This window comes from Leptonychotes weddellii, chromosome 10 (assembly GCF_054177405.1).
Source record: "Leptonychotes weddellii isolate Sample4059 chromosome 10, ASM5417740v2, whole genome shotgun sequence".
NCBI classification, from domain to species: domain Eukaryota; kingdom Metazoa; phylum Chordata; class Mammalia; order Carnivora; family Phocidae; genus Leptonychotes; species Leptonychotes weddellii.
Genome location: NC_138378.1, coordinates 19,343,832 through 19,357,769, shown reverse-complemented (window position 1 = coordinate 19,357,769; position 13,938 = coordinate 19,343,832). Strand labels below are relative to the sequence as shown.

General features: G+C 43.6%; 1 long non-coding RNA gene across 1 annotated transcript; it reads right to left on the bottom strand.

Moving 5' to 3' along the window:
- Positions 1-1,456: 1,456 nt before the first annotated feature.
- Positions 1,457-13,932, bottom strand: LOC145723800 (uncharacterized). The gene is made up of 2 exons (XR_014149096.1): positions 11,766-13,932; positions 1,457-11,548 (listed from the first exon to the last, which is right to left on the bottom strand). It is a non-coding gene; the product is annotated as an uncharacterized LOC145723800 (long non-coding RNA).
- Positions 13,933-13,938: the final 6 nt, after the last annotated feature.

Sequence of the window (13,938 nt, the reverse complement as noted above, 5' to 3'; positions counted from 1 at the left end):
AGATCATATGATACTTGTCTTTCTCTGATTGACTTATTTTGCTTAGCATAATACCCTGTAGTTCCATCCACGTCATTGCAAATGGCAAGATTTCATTTTTTTGATGGCTGCATAATATTCCATTATATATATATATACCACATCTTCTTTATCCATTCATCTGTTGATGGACATCTTGGCTCTTTCCACATAGTTCCAACCTATTTTGAATGGGATTCACCTTATTGGCCATCACTGATTAGCCAGGGGTGATTGAGCCGCTGACTTAGGCTGGGCCAATCTGAGCCTGTCCCCAGATTTTTTAACTTGGGAACAGAGAGCTCCTAACACTTATGGAGCACTCACTCCATGCCAGGCCCCAGTGAAGCCCTTCACAGACACCATCTCCTTTGAGGTCCAAGCAGGACCCTCGTAACACTCTGGTGTTAATAAGGCTGGTGCTGTTATTATGAATGTGGGTGTCCGCAGACGAGGGTGCTGAGGACAGAGCAACAGGACAAAAGAATGAGTAGCCAGAAGCACTGACTCAAGCGAGGCCTCTTTTTTTTTTTTTTAAGATTTTATTTATTTATTTGACAGAGAGCAACACAGCAAGAGAGGGAACACAAGCAGGGGGAGTGGGAGAGGGAGGAGCAGGCTTCCCGCGGAGCAGGGAGCCCGATGCGGGACTCGATCCCAGGACGCTGGGATCATGACCTGAGCCGAAGGCAGACGCTTAACGACTGAGCCACCCAGGCGCCCTCAAGTGCGGTCTCTTAACCAAACTCCTGCCCTTCCCCCTGGGTCTTTTTGGTCACGACCTGAAGGAAGTGAGACGTGCGTAGCCATGAGTGCCAGTATGTGGAAGAAGCAGGCCCAAGAGAGGGAGGCTGGTAGGCCATGAGATGGGGTGGCCCGGAGACAAGAGGGAGGGTCTGATGGCCAAGTCCCTGGCTCCAGGGGACCTAGAGGCCCAGTCTGGCCTGTGGTTTGGTTATAAAAGTCAACTGAGTTCTCATTCTGCCTGAGCGGGTTTGAGCTGAGCTTCCCTGCCTGGCACAGAAGAAACATGACTACATGAGAATGGGCTCACACCCATCTCTCTGCGTCAGCATGTCCCTGGTTCCTCATTACCCTTTGGATGAAAGCTCAAACTCCTCAGCATGACGCCCTGCGTGTGCTGGCCGGCCTGATGTGTCACTGCTCTCCTGCGCCACATGTGCCCCGGGCCTGTAGCAGTCCTCGCGGGGCCAGGTGAGAGGTCTTTGTCTAGGATTTCATCTCCGAGCTCCTTCCTTTCCCTGCCTCAAAATTCACCTCTCTCATGTGCCATCTCTTAAAACCCTGGGTCTTGGACTTTTTTTTAACTACAGAAATAATTTGAGGACATCTTAGAAAGTTGCTACATACCTAAGGTAACCAGAGGGAACCACTAGTTACATTTTAACATACTTATCAGACTTGTTCAAAAAAATCATTTTTATTTCTTTCCATGTAATACATACACATAGTTAAAAAAAAATTCCGAGAGAATGGCAGGACTTTGATGAAGAGCAGCCTTCTCCACCTTCTCCCCACCCCTAAACTCCCACCCCAGAGTATGTGATCTGCTCCTTGAGGTCATTTCCCCAACTCTAAAGAGCTCTTAGATCTCTTGTAATAGGAAGGACGCTTTCATCGGCATCTAACAGAACACCTAAAAGTGGCTTAAAGAGTAAGAACATTTATTTATTTCAGAGAATGAAAAGCCCAGACAGAAATCAGTGGTTCCAGGACCAGTCTCTGAGTCAGGAGACAGCTGCATCTCCTGGCCTTCCCCTCCTGGTCACATGATGACTGCCAGAGCTCCACACATCATATTTTCTTTCTTTCTTTTTCTTTCTTTCTTTCTTTCTTTCTTTCTTTCTTTCTTTCTTTCTTTCTCTTTTTCTTTCTTCTTCCTTCCTTCCTTTCTTTTCTTTCTCTCTCTCTCTTTCCTTTCTTTCTTCTCTCTTTCTTTCTCTCTCTTTCTTTCAAGACGGGGAGGAGGGAGGGAGAGAGAAAGAGAGAGAGAGGAGGAGCAGAGGGAGAGAGAAAATCTCAAGCAGGCTCCCCACCCAGCATGGAGCCCGATGTGGGGCTCAACCTCACGACCCTGAGATCATGACCTGAGCTGAAATCAAGAGTTGGATGTTCAAGTGACTGAGCCACCCAGGTGCCCCTCCATGCATCACATTTTCACCCAACATCTCCTAGGCAGAAAGGAAGGGGCAGAGCCAAGAAAGTTCTCCAGGTGCATCACCTTAATCAGAAAACAAAGTACTTCCTTGAAGCTGCCTGAAGATGTTTCCTTATAAGACCCTAGACAAACCTGGGTTACAAGAGTTCTCTGAACAGCATCTGCTACCTCCTATTTCTAGTTCATGAGATCCACTTATGTCCCACGTGGCACAGTAGGCTTTAGGACACTTGGAAAGTACTCCCTTCCATCCCTGCTTCTCCCAACACAGTTTTAAAGTACCTCTACTGGTCATCTTTTCAATTTTTAAGAAATCCACTTGCCCCTCACGCTTTGTTCCATTGCAAGCCCACAGAAGCTCTTGCCTCCCCCCATCACCCTGTCAGCCCCACTCACTGCCCCCCTCCCAGTGCTTTCTCCCGACTTCTATATCTTTCCTTTCACATTGTGACGGGTGATAACACTGACATTTTATTCTGTAACCATAATAAAATCCAGGTCAATACAAAAATTGAGTATCAATGAAAACTGGAAGGGAAAAGACAAAATTCTCATTATTTGAGACAACTCTAACATATATTTCCTGTGCGTACCTATCTGTGAATTTAGAAGTTTTCAGAAAGTCTAGCAAAGTGCACAGTGAACCCATTACAGCGATTACCTCTGGGGAGGAGAGAGGAAATGGGAAGGCAGTGGGTAGCCAAAAGGGACTTCAGCATCATCTGCAATGTTCTATTTTTCAAAAAGGGGAATGTATTCATGTTCCGCTTGTGTCATTAAACTTTAATTTGAAAAAATTCCCATTCATTTTCAGCCAATTATGCCGGCTCTGTGTGTTTGGCAGTGGCCGCGTGTTTGTGTCCAGGGAGGAAGAACGTTTACTTTGTATGTGTCTGTGAATGAAGTACAGTGATTAGGAAGTAGATTTTTTAAAAATGTAGCAAGCAAAAGCAAAACAAAAAAGGGAGTGCAGAGAGAACTCGTTCACAACAATAAAAATACAGGAATAAACCCATTAGGAAATGGGTAGGTTCTTGATGGAGAAAAGTATTTAACTGAAGAGACACAAGGTGATCAGAATAAATATACTCCCAGATGAAAAGGCTCAGTATTGTATTGATGTCAATTTTCACCAAATTAATCTTGAAATTCACAGAACTTGACAAGCAGTTTTAAAAATTCGTGTGGGGGAGTTAATGTGCGGTAATAGTTCGCTTAGATAATTGAAAAGGAAGCACAATGCAATGGAGCATTTTACTTAAGAGATATCAAAAGGTAGCATAAAGCTCTAGCAGATAAAATAGTCTGGTACAGACAGGAATATACAGACCAGTGGAACAGAACAGGGGCCTCATACCAGCCTAGACACCATGACTCAGGGTGTGAGGGAGCTTTACTTCGGATCAGCGGAGAAAGGATGAGCTCGTCCATCTCCTGCATGGCAATAGTCAGTTGTACGTTCAGGGAGAGGTTAGATCATACCTCATTTCAACCATAAAAATGTATTGCAGATGTATGAAAGACCCAAATAAAGGCAAATTTATTAGAAAAGAGTACACAATATATTTAAATGTAGGAGTGAGAAAGGCATAAATGTGATGTATACATAAAAGGAATAAAGGAGGGCGCCTGGGTGGCTCAGTTGGTTAAGCAACTGCCTTCGGCTCAGGTCATGATCCTGGAGTCCCAGGATCGAGTCCCGCATCGGGCTCCCTGCTCAGCAGGGGGTCTGCTTCTCTCTCTGACCCTCCTCCCTCTCATGCTCTCTCTCTCTCTCTCTCAATAAATAAATTAAAAAAAAAAATCTTAAAAAAAAGGAATAAAGGAAAAGACTGATACATTTGATTAGGTCAAAATTGATAACTTCTGTCTAAAAGAGCCTGCAAAGAGTTAAAGGCAACAGACGAGCTGGAAGAAAATATTCGCCATGTATATACAAGACATTAATATCTGGATTATATTAGGAAATTCCACAAATCAATATGATAAAGAGAAACCATCTAATTTTTTTAATGAGCAAAAATAAACAGATAATTCAGAAAAGGGAAAATATAAACAGCAGTGCCCAGGAAAATCTCACTTGCAAACAGGTATACAGAAATATAAAAAATGCTTCCATTTTTTGCCCATTAGATTGGCAAATATTTAAAACAGCTGCTTATGGTATGGGGATTTGAGTCCTCTCCTATCCTCTTACTGCAAGTTTAAATGGTACAGAAATTATGGAGGACACTTTGGTAGTATCAGTTAAAACTAAAAATGTGGACACCTTGAGACCCCAAATTCCATTCTCAATCCTAGAGAAAAATTACAGAGCTAGCATGTGCAAGGCTGTTTTCTGCAGCGCTGCTTATGATGGAGGAAAGAAAAGAAAGCAACCACATTTGTTCCCAGATCTTAGAGGAGAGAGAATGTGGTATAATCAGAGGAATGAATACAATACAGCTATTAAAAGGAACCGGCAAGAGACATTGCATCAATTTGAGTATATCCTAAAAATATATGACTGAGTGAAAAAATGCAGCTTACAGTAAAATCCTTATAAAGTGGGATGATTCATTCAAAATATCTACATCAGTACTATGTATTTCTATGAAAGGAGACCCATAAAGTTGTGGAGGGGGTAGGAAACTAGGCTTTCAGAGGGTGACCAAAGGAAACTTCAGCTGTATTCATATTCTACTTTTAAGAAGAATGTATTCATGCTTTGCATGTTTAATTAAAGTATAATTTGAAAAGATTCTCACTTGTTTTTAGCCAATTATGCCAGCTCTGTGTGTTTTGCTATGTTCATATGTTTGTGCCCAGGGAGGAAGAACGTTTACTGTGTGTGTGTGTCTGCAAACCAAGCACAGTGATTAGTAGATGGGTTGAAATGGAATAAGGAGAAACAGGGCCAAACAAATAAAGGGAGAGGAGATTCCATTCTCAGGTGACCGCCAAACCTAAACTAAATCCAAGAATCAATTTATCAAGAACTATGCGAGACTTCGACCAGAGGAAAATGTAAAACTTCCCCGGAAGACCTAAGAGATGACCAGAGCTGAGAGAGGTGCATGTAGCCCCGTGCACTGGTAGGAAGACTCAGCATGCCCAAGATGCCAAATTTCTTCTAACTTATCCAGAAACTCATAATCCCAATTCAATTTTTCCTGAAGCTTGGCAGGTTTTAACCTTCATGTTGTGGTACCTTGGTTTTAACATTCATGTGGTGGGACCAATATGCAAGGATGACCAAGGCAATTTTGCAAAAACAACAAAGAGGGTGGGATTTGTCCCGCCAGTTGGCAAAGCATATTATCAAGCTTGGGAGTAGACAAATAGATTAGTGGACCAGAAAGAGCTCCGACATAGACCCATACTGGAATCTAGTGTCAGATGAAGGTAGCAATTTTAAATCAGTGGAGGAATGACAGATTTTCCAGTAAATGGACTGAAAAACACTGGTTATCAGGTTTGAAATTTATTAAAGTTAAACACCAATATCACACTAAAATAAACTTCATATACAACAAAGACTTAAATGTGAAAATTGCAAAATAATGTAAAATATACATGCAAGAGAGAAAACTATAAAAGCTTTAGAAAAAAGGAGGAAAAATGGTTGTGATCTTAGTGTAAAGAGGGTCTTCTTAAGGCAAGATTATAAATTTGACATAGCAATAAAAAGTTGTGTAATAAGAGATACACTACAGTTAAAAGACAAAGGTCAGAATGGTAGAGAATTCTACATAATGCATATGGCAGACAGGGAAGTACTGTCAAGAGTACATAAGAATCCCCATAAATCAGTATGAAAAAGACACCCAGAAGAAAGATGGACAAGTGGGGGGGCACGTACAATACCTCCAACGTGATACAACATAAACGGCCAGGAGAGCCATGAGGAGACTACAGCAGGACCAGTCACTCAGGAAAACACAAATTAAACCAAGAAGAAACCATTTTTTCACCCATTAGATCTGGAAACTTTACAAGCTGGCAATGGTCTGGAGAAACAAGGATTTACATTCACTGGTGGAGGGAGTTTAAGTTGTCATAGCCACTCCAGAAGCCAACTTGGGTCATGTCTATTAAAACTATAACAGTGGACACCATAGAGGCCAGAGTTCCACTCTCAGTATCTACTCTACAGAAACATTTCGGGATGAAGCAAGTATCAAGATGTTCCCAACAGCATTCTTTTTTTTTTTTTTTAAAGATTTTATTTATTTATTTGAGAGAGAGAGTGCGCTCAAGAGAGCACAAGCGGGGGTGGAGGGGAGGCAGGCCGAGGGAGAAGCAGTCTCCCCGCTGAGCAGGGAGCCCGACGTGGGGCTCAATCCCAGGACCCTGGGCTCATGATCCGAGCAGAAGGAAGTTAACCAACTGAGCCGCCCAGGCGCCCCTCCCATCAGTATTCTTCATAATAGGGGGGAAAGCCTGTCAGGGTCTTGGACACTAGAATAGGGGAAACATGGTCCAGTCATGTGAAGGAGTATCACGTAGCTGTGAAAAGGACAAACAAGAGCTGGTATGTCAACAACATGGGTAGATCTCAATAATGTAATACTGTAACGAAATGAATGTAATGAAAAAGGAAATGTATGAAATGAAGGTAATGAAAAATGCAGGATACAGTATAATCCCTACGATGTGGTATAATTAATTCAAAATGCCTCCATTAATACTACATATTTACTATGGAAGGCAACATATAAAACTGGGAACAGTAGTCACTTCCATGGAGGGGGGAGGGACCAGGATATCAGGTGGCCAAAGGAAACGTTAGCTGTATTCGTATTGTTCTACTTTTAAAAAGGAGACTGTATTCATGCTTTGCGTGTTTAATTAAAGTATAATTTGAAAAGATTCTCACTTGTTTTCAGCCAATTATGCCAGCTCTGTGTGTTTGGCTATGTTCATGTTTGTGCCCAGGGAGGAAGAACGTTTACTGTGTGTGTGTGTCTGCAAACCAAGCACAGTGATTAGTAGATGGGTTGAAATGGAATAAGGAGAAACAGGGCCAAACAAATAAAGGGAGAGGAGATTCCATTCTCAGGTGACCGCCAAACCTAAACTAAATCCAAGAATCAATTTATCAAGAACTATGTGAGACTTTGACCAGAGGAAAATGTAAAACTTCCTCGGAAGATCTAAGAGATGACCAGAGCCGAGAGAGGTGCACGTAGCCCCGTGTACTGGTAGGAAGACTCAGCATGCCCGAGATGCCAGTTTTCTTCTAACTTATCCAGAAACTCCAAGTAATCCCAATTCAATTTTTCCTGAAACTTGGCAGGCTGGTTTAAAATTCATGTGGTGGGACCAATATGCAAGGATGACCAAGGCAATTTTGCAAAAACAACAAAGAGGGTGGGATTTGTCCCGCCAGTTGGCAAAGCATATTATCAAGCTTGGGAGTAGACAAATAGATTAGTGGACCAGAAAGAGCTCTGACATAGACCCACATTGGAATTTAGTGTCAGGTAAGGTACCAATTTTAAATCAGTGGAGAAATGATATATTATTACATAAGTGGTGTGGGGACAATTACCTGTCTGTTTGGGGATGGGTGATTTAAAATCAGATCCTAAGATTCATGCACATGGAATTTATTTCTTGTATATAGTATAAAGGCTTAAATATATATGTATATGTAAACTATAAATTTTAGAGAAGGAAATGCTTATGACCTTCATATAGCAAAGGTTTTCATAAATAAGACTGTAAAAAAGACGTAACAGATTGATAAATTTGATTATATCAAATTTAAAATTTCTCTAGGACAAAAGATACCATATAATTAAATGACAAGAATCACAATGCAGAAAACACTTGCAATATACATAACAAAGTATAAGTATTCAAAATACATAAAGAACTCCTAAAAATCAATAGCAAAAAGACAAAACAAAAAACAACCTTAAAAAATAGGCAAAGGATATGGACAAGCAATCCAGAGGAGGAGATATAAATGGACAGTAAACACATGAAGACTTCAGTCTTACTGTAGGTAATTCAGAAAAATTCAAACTAAAACAAAATACTATTTTTCACTCATCAGACTGGTTAAAAATGTAAAACTTGGAAATGGTCTGGGGAAATGGATGCTTATACACTGCTGGCAGGAGATTACATTAGTAAGGCACTTTGGAGAACATTTTAGCAGTTTCTATTAGAATTAAAGATGTATATACCCTGTGACCCATCAATTCCATTTTTGACTATCTGTCCCAGAGAAACACTTGTACATGTGTAAAACGGGCAATGTACAAGGATGCTGTTGGAGGTTCGTCTTAATGGAATGGCACTGGAAACATTTTAGCAGTCAATTAATGGGAAACAAGGAAATCACACGGGGTGTAATGGGTTATGGCCACCAGTCTCGAGCTGCAACAAGCTACACCAGGAGTCTTGTAGGGTACACTAAGCTGAGAGCAACACCTCCAGTGTGTACACACCATGTCTGTGCAGACAAACACACACAAAAAGAGAACAGAAGATGTGTTTCAATGGGCATAAGAAAACATTTTAAACAAACAGCAAAAAGCCAAAGAGCAGCAGCTACCCTACCTCTAAAGGAGGGGAGGGGCCTGAGGCAGAGATGGGGCGGGGCGGGGGAATCCAGCAGAGACTTGATCTGTAAGACTCTAATTTTATTTAAAGGAAAATGTATTCATGTATTACTTGTATAATTAAAATTTAATTCAAAAATTCTAATTCGTTTCTAGCCAATTAGCTCTGCTTTACATGTGTGCTGTGTTCTCATTTATGTGCCCAGGGACAAAGCACATTTACTCGGAGTGTGTCTGTGAATGAAGCATGGTGATTAGTAAATTGACTAAAATTTGGAAAGCCAAAAGAGAAAAGGAAAACTTCTTCCACTTGCAAAAGCAACAAAACTGATAAGGTACTCAGGAATAAACCTATTAAGAAATGTGAAAAACCTTTATGGCAAAAGTGGCTGAGTTTTATTAAAAGGCATTAAAAATCAAACCCAAGAGATAAGGCCCTGATTAAATGGAGACAGATACCATGTTCACAGATGAGAAGAACTGGTAACCTAGAGGTGTTCCTCTTCCCTTCAATGCAATCCCACTCAAAACTCCAATAAAATTTTTTTCATGGAACTTTGATAAGCTGATTCTAAAATGTATATGAAAAGGTAAATGGGTAATATGACCAAAGTAATTTTTAAAAAGAACAAAAGGCCAGGGAGGGAGGGCTACTTACCTTATCAGGCAATAAGAGAAAGCTCTGCTCATTAAAGTCTGGTATTGGCCCAGAAGTAGACAAATAGATCAACAGATCTGAATAGAGTCTAGACATAGGGAACTGGGAGAAAAGATGGTGTTGGGACAATAAATGGTGCTTAGCAAGCTGGTTATCCATCTGGAAAAAGATCAGATCAGATCTCTGGGTCACACCATACGCAAAAAATACATTTCAGATGGGTTAAAGACTTAAATTTTTAAAAATACAGAAGTTTGAGACGCAAATAGAGAATGTACATATCATTCATGCGGTGGGGAGGCTCAAACAAGAGCACCACCTGCTCTCGTGTGATAGCACGGGAGATTTCATCGCTGCGGCTGGATTTGGTGCTTTAATATCCGGGAGGTCCGGAGTTGGACTGCGCCTCCACCCTTCTGCACATGCCCGCGGAGCATCTCCTCCTCCACCTCCCGGACCCCCTCTCTTTCTCTTTCTCTCCAGCTCACCCTGGTCCTGGGAAGGACTGTTAGACTAGATGCACTGCGGTCTGAACCTAGCTCCCGCCACTTGTGCTCTGCGTCAGCAAGGCTCTTCCTCCTCTGGCTTCTGTTTCCTCCTCGATGAAACTGGGTCACGCTTTATCTCGTGGGGGGGACGTGAAGTTCACTTGGGATGATGAATGTGAACATGCACAAATGGTATGGAGCTTACAAGGATGAGGGGAGCTGGCTCCTCCACTCACCCAAACCCCTCCCACTCGTGACTTAATGCCCCAATTCTTTCCTGCATTGTAACTTCTGGAGAATTGTCATAGATTCTTTTTGGTCAGAAAGTTCGAGTGTTGATTTCAGATATTTGATTCCAAGGCAGAAAATACCGATTCAGCACCCAAAGAGCTTACCGCCTGTCAGCTAGGTGCTGAGAAACACAAAAAATAAGACACAATCCTGGCCACGAGACAGGATAAAACTGATCTAATTAGCACTGAAGTCAGTACACAGGTCAGATAAAAGCTCCCAAAAGAACATGGAGATCGAGTCACTCCCTAAAAGGTAAATAATTTAATTTTGCCCCATTCAGTCCGATACACATTATTGCCCCAAACGAATTTATCCACCTCTACACTTGATCCCAGCCCCTTTGGGAGCTCATTTCACACTAATTGTCTCCACCCTTAATCGCTTCATCACTCAGGCTTGCTTCCCTCAGAATATTCATATGCCAGCATTGCTCTTTCCTTTAATATTAAAATGAAAAGGCCTTAGACTTTGCTTCCTCTTCCTTAATTGACCCCCACCCAAGCTGCCTCACTCAAGGTCCCCAAAAGGTCTCAGAGCACAGGCCCTGGTGGGTGCCAATCAGCAAGGCCACCATGGTGATTGGGCAGTTGCACACCGGAGGGGCCCGTGGATCAGCCCCGTCCTCTCTGACATCTCTGCACATACTCACTGCTAACCACGTCATCTTTCTTCTGAAAGACTCTCTGGCCCTTTCTCTTCAGTGCCCTAGGAGGATTCTTCTTTCCTTTTAGGCTCCCAAGTGTTGGTACTTCTCGGGCTCCGTTTCAGGTCTCCTCTTCCTCAGCCACCCTTCATAGCCTCAGAATGTTCCCGAACCCAGACACTACTCTAATTCACATTTCAGATCCCTCAGGAGCTCTGAGTTCATCTCTGTAATTTCTCGCTCTGTGCTCTGGGTATCTATGTATTCAGCCACTTCCTCCCCATCTCCACTTGCATGTCTCAGCTGTGTAGCCCCAGACTTCGGGTCTGCCTCACAGACCCCGTCCCTTTCTAGGACTTTCCAGTTCTGAGAACGGCACTGCACCTCACCAGTCAGGCAAGCCAGAAATGCAGGGGTCATTCTGAATCCCTCCTCCTCTCCCTGCCCTACTTCATTCCATCAGCACCAAGACTAACCAGACTATGTTGACTGTGTCCAAATCTTGTCTACCGTGACCACAAACACTTCTTAACTGGTCTCCCTAAGTCTCCCTGTGCTTCTTCTGATTTCTCCATAGCACAGCCAGTCTCAGATGAGAGTGACATATCAGAGCAGATCTCAGCCCTGCTCCCCTTGCTCCAGGATGTGCACTGGAGCTCAGCCCTGGCCTCCAAGGGCCCGCTCAGCCAGCACTGCCTGCCTTTCTGGTCTCACCTCCTCTCCTTTTTTTTTTTTTTTTTAAAGATTTTATTTATTTATTTGACAGAGAGACACAGTAAGAGAGGGAACACAAGCAGGGGGAGCGGGAGAGAGAGAAGCAGGCCTCCCGCCGAGCAGGGAGCCCGATGCGGGGCTCGATCCCAGGACCCCGGGATCATGACCTGAGCCGAAGGCAGACGCTTAACGACTGAGCCACCCAGGTGCCCCTCACCTCCTCTCCTTTTGCACAGGCTGTTCCCTCTGCCCGGAATGCTTTTGCCCAATTTTCTCTGTCCAATTAACTCCTTCCCCTTCTTAACAACTTTGTTCAAGTGTCGCCTCCACAGGGAAGCCTCCTGGAGTCAGCCTAGGACAGGCCCCCTTGTTGGACACCCTCTAGCACTTAGTTTCTCTCCTTCGGAGTGCCTATCCATGTTGTATATTGGTGCGTGCCATTATTTCATTTCCTGTCTTTCTCTCTCCTACCGTGCAAGCTCCATGGGAACAGGGATTCTGCCTATTTCAATTCATTTACCCAAGTATCCATGCTGCTAGGCACACTGCCAGGCACATAATAGGCACTAAATTAGAACATGTAGAATGAATAAATTTTGTCACTCAACAATGCTTATTGCATTTGGAAGCTGATGTCTGCCTATAAACCTGCTCACGTCTTTCCTATGTTCAAACTCCCCACCCCTAATCCTTCACCTCTCCAAGTCTTCCTTCCAGACTCCTCAAAGGACTCCTAGTGACAGATTCACCTCCCTGGTGAATCTCACATCTGAATGTTAGTTCAGTTTATGCCCCATTACTCCCCCAAAATGCTCTTATTAAGGTCACCAAAAACTTACTAATCATGAAATCCAAAGAATTCTGTCTTTATTGGAATTCTCTGCTGCATTTGACAATGTTGATTACTTTCTCCTTGGAATGCCTCACTACTTTGGTTGCCCTGGCAACCCCTCTCCTAGTTGTTTGTCCACATCTCTGAGGTCCTTCCTTCTCTTTCCTTTGTCACCTGCTCACACCTTGACTGGTTCCTCACATGTCACTGTAACTCGTGATTCTACCCTAGGCCCTGTCCCATTCTCTCTCTGGCCATCTCACTCATTCTCAGGCTTCCCATTACTCTCTGAGTGGCCATGGCCCTGGGCCAGTACTTCCAGTCCAATCTCTTCCTGAGCCCCAGACCCTGGATCCAATTGCCTGCTGGGCTCCACCTGGCTATGACCCTGACCCCTTGGCTGTATCTGAGTCCACCATCTGGCTCCTCACACTGGCTCCCCATGCTGTGTTCCTCATATACAGGGGCCTTCCTCCCACCTACCCAGGGCCCACCCAGACCCATACGAATCACCCTCATCTTCACCCTCTCTTACCTGATAGTGAATCATATACCAATTATTTCTGGGTTTTAGCTACTACAAGTTTCTGATCTATTTCTGTCCATCTCCACTGTTCTAGTTCAGGCCCCTCCTTCCCTCATCTGGACCATGGCTTCCTATCAGATCTCTCTGCTTCTGGGCTGGTTACTTCTTGTACTGGATGTCTAGGGGTTTGGGCTTTCTAGCGTCCCTCATTCTTCCTAATGCCCCTTGTTACCTGTATGGAAATGTCCTGTTCTCTATTTTATGTGGCTGTGGTGGGACCTGGGCTGCTCTTGCACACAAAAGCCACAGATGTGCCTCCTCCAGCCCCTGCTTCTCACCACCTGGGTCCTGTCAGGGTGGCACTAGGCCCGAGCTCAGCCAGTTAGACCAAGGCTCTCTCTTGATTTTGACTTCTGTTCAAATATGGAAGAAAGAGAATTATTCCATGTCTATGAGATACCACCACTATGTGCTGGTGGGCCGTGAACGTAGCATTCAAGATGGTGCCCAGTCTCCATCCACTTCACTGCCCCTCACTCTCTCCTTCCAGCCTATCCTGACTTCCTAAGTGAAATGGGGCTAATGGTAGCTGTGTGTCTCACCAGGGGCGGGAGGATGGGGTTGTGATGACCAAAGGAGACAAATGTAATGATCCACCATGTAAACTATGAAGAGCTGTGCCCACAGAGGAGTACAGCTTGCATTTCCTGGGATGCAGACAGCCTCACATCCACAACAGCCTCAACCTTGAATTGTATTTCCTTGTTCACTGATTCGCTGGGAATTGTCACAAAATCTTTGTGATAAAACAGAATTCTGAACCTCCATTTCACACATTTGATTTCAAGCAGAAAATAATTATTCTGCCTCTACCTCGCTCGCTGCCTGTTGCCAGGTGCCGAAAGGTACAAAACCCAAGGAAGACATGGCCCCAGACACGAGGCACGACGAAACCACTGCTAATTAGAGCTGTAGTCGGTACCCAGAGGGCAGAGCAAAAGCCTCCAGAAGAACATGGAGATCAGCTTACCT